Below are 9,660 nucleotides of genomic sequence, written 5' to 3' on the forward strand. Positions count from 1 at the left end.
CACCCACGGTAGCCCCTGTGAGCACCTGTGAACTGCCGCGGTGGGCTCTGTTCTCCTTGGCCCTTTCGCTCTTCAGTTCCTACAGTTCAATTCAATATTCAGATATTTTCTGCAATACCGGTTTCCCAAAGCCTCACGTTCTTTAGGGAAATACTGGAGTGGGACACAAATAGTCCGTTGTGCTAAAGCAATAGCAGCTGGTGGAGTTCGCAGAAGCCAGAAGAGCCCAGTGTAATGAATTATAAGCATGTTTGTGTTTAAAGCAAGCACTGACATAAATGAGGCAAGAGATGCATCTAGTTCGCCTGTAAAATATGCAGTATCAATAAAACTATAGATTGTGATTAGAAGATTCAGGAAATCCAGATACTAGACCACATTTTGCTCTCACCTCCTTTGGACATCAAGTGCAGAGCGTTAAGATAATCATATTCTTTCACTGATGGCATACTGTCCTCACTTTTCTTTTCCCCCCTTCATCCCCACTGCCCAATTCCCTTCCACTCTCCCTATCGTAGCTACCAAGAGTAATATACTTGGTATTTGTCCTTGGATATATGAGCATCTTTGAAAAATATAATACTGTATCTGTATGAGTTGGTGTCGAAAACATATTAATAGGATTACACTACACATCTCAATATATTTCTTGCCTTTTTTTGTTTTTCTTAACCAAACACTAGGTTTTTGAGCTCTGTCCTTGTTGCTTTATGTAGTTCTGGTTCACTATTTCTGATTGCAGCAGAGCATTGCATAGTATGCCTCCAGTGCATTTTAATTCTCCATTTCCACCATGATGAATCTGTGCTGTCCTGATGGACACCTTTGTGCATGCACCTTCTTGATGATCTCTGTGTACATTGTTTTAGGGAAAGTGAGGTGGATCAACTGGTTATTTGATGTACACATAATTTCACCAGATTGTTTTCCAAAATAACCACACAAGTCTAACCCCAACTTTCAGGAATAAATAAGGTCTGCTTTTCCTCACATCCTCACCAATATTTGGTGTTATAAAACTTTCTAAGGTTTAGCAATACTATCTTAAGGTTTTAATTTGCATTTCTCTACTTGTGATTTTGAATCTTTTCATATTATTGCTGTTTAATTTTTCTATTGGACAATGTTGTATTTTTCTTGTTGATTTCCTAGAAGTCTTTAAATACTGAAGTTCTGCACTGTCGAATAAGGTAGCCACTAGCCACATGTGTCTACTTAAAATTAAAATTAAAACCTAGTCCCCAGTTACACTAGCCCCATTTTAAGTGTTCGATAGCCTGATGTGGGTAGTGGCTATTATATAGGAGAGCACAAGTACAGAACATTTCATCATCACAGGAAGCTCTGTTGGACAGTACTGTTAAATATTAACCCCTCGTCAATTTTTAACATCGCAAATATGTCCTCCCAAATGGTCAACCAACTATAAATCTTATTATTGTGTCCTTCATTGAATAAAAACCCTTAATATTCATGTAGTCATATACATATATGACTATATGAAAAAAGTATATATTTTATGCTCTCATGGGATCTTAAGAAGTCCCATCCCACATAGTCTATTATTCATTTTATAGCTTTATCTTGCACATGTAGGTCTTTTTTTTGTTTGCTTTTTGTTTTGTAAATCTTTTATCCATTTGGAAGTCATCATTATATATAAAGTTTCAACTTTACTTTTCTCTTTACAATGGGCCAATTTTCCAAATACCATCTATTAAACAATCTATCTCTTTCCTACTGATTCGTGGAGCCATTTCTATTCAATAACGAGTTCCCATACATACATGGGTCTATTTTAAGCATTCTATTCTATTTCATTCCATTCCATTCCATTCCATCCCATCACATCCTGTTCTATTCTATGGTCAATTTGTTTGACTTATGTCAGAAGTACACTGATGGTTTGTTTGGTTGATTTTTTATTACTAGAAAACTAAGTTTTCTTTTAAAGCAGACTCTCTTAAATGTGTATGCAGTATCCATCCTCTCTTGCTTTTTTACAAATGGAACTCCAATTTTGATTGGAACAGCATTATGTCCAGCCACAAATATTTGCTTTCTCAGCAGCAGGGATGGCCACGTGGTACAGTTATAAATGATGAGATGCAGGCAAAATTCCCTAAGGAAAGTTTCTTTTCCCAAGTAGAAAGGATAACTGTAAGAAAGCCATTTATCTCCCTCGCTCCTTCTTTTTTTGCCTCAAATGTAGTTATGAGGCCTATAATACTCTGAGGTGACAAGCATGGGGACAAATGTCTACATATGAAGAATGACAGGACAGGAAAACTTTTAGTTTAGAGCCCGGGTCACTGATGGCATTGCTTAGCTGTCCATATCAATTCTAAATTGTCGCTGGGCTTGATGCATGAGTCAAATCTTTGTCTGTGTAAGCTGCTCCAGTAGGGTTTTCTGATAAATCTCTTACTGATACAGGCTTCCTTTCCCCTTCTTTTCCAAATTTGCTTTACTTACACTTATTTATTTCATATCAACTTTAGAATAAGTTTTTCAAGTTTTTTAAAAACCTTCCCTGGAATTTTTATTGGAATTGCATTAAACTTACAGTGTAATATGGAGAGAAGTGGTGTATCTCTCCACTTATTGAGGTGTTCTCTTATGAAACCGTTTTAACTAGTTTTAATAAGTTTTCCCAGTAAAGGTCCTGTGCATTTTTTACCAGGTTAATTTGTGATGAGAGATTCAAGACATTAGCTTATTGCATTTTGCCAATTCTAAGAAGCACTTTGTTTTGTCTTGCTTTACATTTGAAAACTTGTTTTACATTTATATAATTGCCATCTGGATTTATCTTTAGATTGATGACATCTAACAGCCATAATCTGCAATGTTTCCTTCCACCTTGCCCCCTTATTGGTACATAAAATAATAGTACATTGAACCATGGTTGGTTTCTCAAAGAAATATAGTATATATTTTTATTTACAATTTTTTATTTGGTGTTTTTCTTTCACTTTGGTTTCTTTTGTCCACTCCCTTGGAACTTCCAATTGATCAAAATCAAAACTGAGCACCGTTTAGGAATACTCATTAACTTTCCAAATTATTACATGCACTAGTTATTCTAAAAATTTATAATACTAAAGGCATGTTTATATTTTTTGTAGGCTGAACCAATCTATTTTCTTGTTTTGCTTGTATTATTTTTAATGAGAAAATTTGGACAAGTATAATAGATAATATAACAAACTTCCATAAGCCAGCCTCTTAAATGAACAAATGCTGACATTTTATATTTGCTTCAATTCTTTTCTTTTTAATAATAAAATTAATTTTATTTGTTAATTTAACTCATTTTATTTAATAATAAAATTGTTATTACAGACAAAGTTAAAAGTTCCCCGTTTTTTCCTTTTCATGCTCATTTCTCACCCTCCTCTGAGGCAACCACTCTCTTGAATTTGGAGTGCAGCCCATCCATATTTTGGGTACTTTTATTACATACAACTGGATCAGTAGGTGATACATAGTATTGTTTTAGAGATTTAAAAATTTTCCTGTGTAACATCTGTGGTACACATGCTGTATCTATAATTTTCATTCGACATTGTATTTTAGTTCCTGCTTTGTTAGTACCTATAGATTTAATCTATTTTAAGTACTGGGTAGAATTTTATTTTATAGATTCCTTTATTGAGAGACATTTGGGTTGTTTCCATTAATTCGTTATGCTAATCAGCACTGCAGTGAACTTTGAACATATTTATTTCCTTGTTCATGTTCAGGTACAAAGAATTCCTTAACCACAACTTCTATTTCTTCAATAAAGGCAATCTGTATTTTAAAAGAAAAAAGTGTCATTTTATTCTTTTCAAAAAGAAAATGTAATTGACAAGAGCTCTAAGGATGTCTTTCCTCCTTTTTGTATGATGTATCCACAGAGTGTTAGTGTATTGTAATGAAAAGGTAGTCATTATGATTACATTCCATGAAAGAATTCTTATCAGAATGTTGACTTTATTCCATTGGAAATTATTATTTTTTTTAATTTTCGGTGTGTTTTTTCTCTAAAAATCAAGTATAACCTAGTCATTTTCCATACACTTATTCTGGCAAATATAGACTTGCATTAACCATTTCATCAGAAATATTGAAATTCTTGTTATATGTGCTTAAGTTGACAACATGACTGCATTGTTCAGTATGTAAATCTAGTGCATATCTGAGCATTTATATTATACTCATTTCCATAGCAAAAGGGTAGATTTACAAAATTGTAACATATTTTATAGTAACTTGTACACAAAATTATCACATTTCTATCATCTATAAGAGGCATACTGTAGTATCCCCCAACCATATTCTTTATTTTTTTAATTTAAAAGTAAATGCATATAGGAAAAAAATCAAATTGTGCCAAAAGGTAGACAGTGAAAAGTAAGTCTCCTTCCCACTTCTGACCTTAAGTTTTCCAGAATCGATGGTTCAGTTTATAATATGTAAGCTGTTTATATAACAGATTATGATATTCAATAGCAGGAATTAAATAATGGCTATAATTTAAACACTGGTTATTTAAATTATGGTTATTTGTATCCACTCGGGAGCACGCTATCTCAAGGATTCCTCACCACCTCATTGGAGCATGCCTAGTCTCATCTCTGTACATCCACTCAGTTCATTTATTCTGCCAACTTCTCTTCATTGGATGTTCTTTTGTCTTAAGATGACAATCAATAGCAGATTGTAAAACTCATGACAAATTGAGAGAGAGACTGTGGAAGAAAGAACAAAGCTTTTTATAGAACCTATAATGGTACTTTTTACCTGTTTTTTGAACAAAAGTCTCCACATTTTCAGTTTGCACTGGGCCCTGTAAATTATGCAGTCAGTTGTGGAGGGCGCTGCACAGTTATATGGACCCACAAGCCCCCTGCCTATTTTGAATGTCCTGAGTGTCTAGTCCCCACAAGGCCTGGCTGATAAAGTCTTGTTCTTCCTGAAGTTTCAGTACTTGATTTTCCTGGGTCCCCCTGTGTCCTAGCTGTGTGCCTGAGGTCCCTGTTTCCTTGTTTGGGCAAGAAGGTTTACAATAGATTTCCCTAATCTGAGACAACCAGAGTTCTCTATTCTTTGCAATTAAAAGCATCTAATGCCAAAAAGTATAAAATATACTATGATTTTTATTTAGTAAATCATATGTAATCATTTTTATTCACAAAATAAATGATGCTAATTTAAACATGCTGTACTGTTAAAAAATATTTTTATTTAAAATAAGTGATTTAGCTTGAAAGCTCTGCAAGAAAAACTGTACAAGTGAAATGTTTTTGGGCTAAAATCCTCTAAAAATCAGCAAAATGCATGAGAAATTTGGTCCTTTCATCAGACTTTTGCCCTGAGGGACTCCAACCCTTATGTATGTGTTAGGGATGACATGTCAGGTGTCGCATGATCACTAGGCTTTGCTCTACATAAACAAGGCATACCCAGCAACGCCGTGACGACATTTGCCTTAGCAACAGACCATTAAGTAGAAGGAGAAACAAATGTGCAGGATATGATCAAGGAGGCTAGGAGTGGATTGTGGAAATTGGTGGGCACACCCAAAAGCTTAAGAATTATTGAAAGTGTGCAATGTGACAGAGGCCATGAACTATCACAGAAAAATTATTTTACTTAAAAATTTTATTTTTTAGATGTTTTTCTTTTCCCTTGAAGAGGGGTAGAAAAATATTACTGGGGGAATTTAAACATTTTAGTAAAATTAAAGTTATGGGCTATATCTTGCTAATGCCTAGTGTACAGAAATTGAGAGTAACTGGAAAAGACGTCTTTGATTTATTTGTAAGTGTATATTCAGGGTTGATGTGAGTATAAACACTATGTCTCACTCTGAGCTTTGCTTCCCTGTCCTGCAGGGAAACATTCCAACCAAAACTGCCTGAGAAACTCAGGCTGCCCATTGGCAGATGTGGTCAAGAAGGCAAACGGCTATAAAGGAGCCTCAACCATAGACTGGGGGCAGGAAAAATAATGTGGTTAGATCGATAATGTGGTTCCAGAGCTTAACAATCCATTAGAGATTTAGAGGTGGAAGCTCTTTGCTCCACTCTGCTTGTTTGGGCTGCTTTGCTTAAATACCCTGGGTCTGTGCTTGTAGCATGTGGCCTTCTGCTTGAGGCCAATCACATAGGTGCTAGTTAGTCTTTTACACTGAGAGGTAAGCTGTTTTTGTTAGAGGTAATAATATGCTGAAAATAGAATCAGGAAGGTTCTGTGCAGACATGAGTATCTACACAGAACCTAGAACAGTGGTTCTCCAAGTGGGGTCCCCAGACTAGCAACATCAGGACCCCTCCGGGAACTTGTTAGAAATGCAGACTCTTGGGCCCCACCCAGACCTCCTGAATCAGAAACTCTCAGGGTGGGGCTTAGCTCTTTGCTGCATTTTGACGAGACTTCCAGGTGAGTCAGATTCGCAAGAAAGTTTGAGAACTTCCAGGCTAGTGAGCAATGTAAGCTGGTGTGGTTCAGTGAGACCTCCCAACACAGCAACGCGGCCCAGCCTCAGGCGTGTCCGTGCTCTTGGCTCCCAACCACAGGCATTCCATGTCTGTGTCAAGGTACTGGCTTTGTTCAGTTGCTTTGCTGCTGAGATTTAGAAAATTTAAGTGTCAAACCTTTAATCTTAAGAGATCATTTGCTTTTACACTCAAGTGAACTAAAAATATTATTCAAATAATTTACATATTTAAGAGAGGAGCTTTAGAAGGAGGCAACATTAAGTGCAGTTGTATGTAAGAAAGCATTGGGGAGCTTTTCATTCATTTAAAATGCAGGGTGTTTTTCTTTTTTGGAATGTCATAATGTTTATTATAAGTAACTAGTCAAATCGTGTTAAGTTGCATTAACTTTCACATGGGTCTTGTTGACATCAGGGGCTGAAAGATGACTTTTAGTCATTGGCACGAAACGTATAATGATGGCCATTTTTAAAATATTAGATTTCTCCTTCACCTCATTGCATCCCTTTGGCAAATAATAGAATCATTCAGAATTAATACCCCAAGAGTCAAAGTTTGTGCCCCAGGAAGTGCATACTCAAGGGTTCCTACCACCAGTGCCAACTCTAGATCTGTGTAAAAGGGGCCTTGATCATGAGCCCCGTGCTGTTGAGGGCTGTGCTCTCCTCCCTCAGGGCCTCTTTTCTAGCCCGTGTGTGCTGTAATTTCTTGCCTGATGGCTCTGAGCTCTCATCCAAGGCCTAAGCAGTCCTCTTCCTTTTGTCTGCCTTCCTGCGGGATGGGCCACGGCTCCAATGTGTGTACCCCTAGAGCCAAAGGGTAGTTAAAGGGCACCTCTTTGCTGGGGAGGGAAATCTAGCTGGGATGTGTGGGGCTCGAGTGGGTCCACATTCATGGGTGCAAGGGCAGAGCTGGGGGTGAGGAAAAAATGGACAGCCGTTGAGTTAGGGGCCAACTTGGAGGAGTTCAATAATTCTAAATTAAAACCTGAACTTCTAAGCCACTATGAAGAACAGAGTGTACTTTAACAGTTTACTAGCTTGATTTATAAATTTAAATATTTAGACAAATGGTATGTAGGTCCTCCATTAGGATTCTCACCCAAGGCTAGCCACCCACAGTGACTAATGTCCCACCCCATTATATAAAACTCTAACCTTCGGTTCCCGTTATTGAGTTCTATGAGTGCCAACTGTACAGAATGGTTAATTTCAAAGAGCATGACAGGTTTATAGCAAGGTGAACTCAGGGTGCAGCCTTGGTAAAGAGGAGGCCCCCCAGCCCCTTTGTTGACAGTGAGCCCCTGCCTTAGGTAAGACAAAGGGAGCTAACCATGGATGGCCAGGGAGAGAGACTTGAAAAATGAACCAGAAAGAATTTCAAGGAATGTAACATGGGGTTGGGTTGTTGGGTTATAAAATCTGCCAGCATCTTAGCATGGAGCATTTAGGGACTAAATAGGATAACATAGCATTTAAGAGTTCAGACTCAAAAAACACATGCCTATGGCTTGAATCTTAGATCTGGTAGTTATTAGCTGTGTGATCTTGGGGAAAGATTTTTTTTAACCTCCTCTGTGCCTTAGTTTCCTTACATGTAAAATGGGAGTAAGAATAGTGCCTATCTTATAGAGTGGCTGTGAGGATGAAATAAAATGAAACACATAGAATGTAGAGTGCCTGGCATTCGATAAATGATAGCAGCCATTTTTATTACCGTTATTAACACAATTTGTCCTTAGGGAAATATTTGCCTATAGGAATAATAGGCCAAGTTTCAAGTGGAAAGCAAAGTCTTCAATGAATGGACTGAGCTCTGAGTCAAAGGATAAACATAACATGAACCCAAAAAGAAAATGGCTTTAGGTTTCACGGACAAGGGAGCAATGGCTTTACGTTCCAGTGTGAAGAAACTCAAAACCCAGAATGATTTTGGTTCATCTGGAAAGATTAAAATGGCAATTTTAACAACTCTTCGTCTTACTCCACATTTATTCATGGACTCTAATGTCAGTCAGTTTAAAGTATTATTAGCTTTAGCCTCACGGAGCCCCCACGTTTGCATCCTAGCTTTGTCGTTTACTGCCTGACTCTGAACAAGTTATTTAACTTCCTTATGCCCATGTTTTTTTTTAATCTGCAAAATGGAGATAATGATAGAGCAACCATTCTAATACTACTACATAGTCCTGCTATGAAGATTACGTGCAGTCATGTACAGGAGTCACCTCATACCAACTTGATTGAGTCAATCATTGAATAAATTTTCAGGATTTTACAAGCCAATTGATAAGCCCTTAAGTAGCTTGAGAGTAGCCATGGTGAGAGTATTTCTGCCACAAGTTTGGCAAATGCTAGAAATCAGGCCCTTTTCCCCCTGGAGCGGCATTTACCAGCACAATACTGATTATATTCGATAAACGTTAAAAAGGCTTAGCACTGTACACAGTGCAAAATTAAAACTAAAATTCAGTTAAATATTTTTAATTGCTTACTGAGCTCTTAATATATGACTACATCTATTTTAGGCACTATATCATGTTCTACTAGAAGAGGATAGGTTGTGCACCTTTGCTGAAAGAGAGAACAATTTAAACTGTGTCTAGGACAGGCAAGGAAAGCACGTGCTACCACAGGTGTCAAAACTGGAGCAGTGGTTACTGCGACCTTCTCTGTCTATATCAGACTTTCTTATTCATCTTTATTTCCCCATATTTTACACAATTCCTGGCAGAATGGATGTTTATTGCTAAATGACTGAATAAATCAGTTGGATCATGCAGTAAGAAAACAATGTGTATGATTGGTTATAGATCACATAAAAAAACTGATTTTTAAAGTATTAAACTGACTGGTTGAGTCAGGCTATTGTGGATAAACTTGGCCAAATACCTGTTATTATCCTTTCCTTTCTAAGTGTATACCTTTAACAATGAGTAAATAACACCTAATCATAAAATACTAAATAAAATACCATAATTGTACAGTGTGTATTGCCTTGACTGGATTACTATAATTTACTACAGAGTTTGCCATGGATAGATAATAATGTACACAATTAATAAATTAAGACACAACAGGATAGAAGACTTCTTATATATGATTCTACTTGTGCAAAAAGAGTTTAAATGAAAATTTAATTCCCATATACACTATGTTTTTCTTTTTGGGCA

Source organism: Pteropus medius, unplaced genomic scaffold, assembly GCF_902729225.1.
Source record: "Pteropus medius unplaced genomic scaffold, Ma_sr-lr_union100, whole genome shotgun sequence".
Taxonomy (NCBI): Eukaryota; Metazoa; Chordata; class Mammalia; order Chiroptera; family Pteropodidae; genus Pteropus; species Pteropus medius.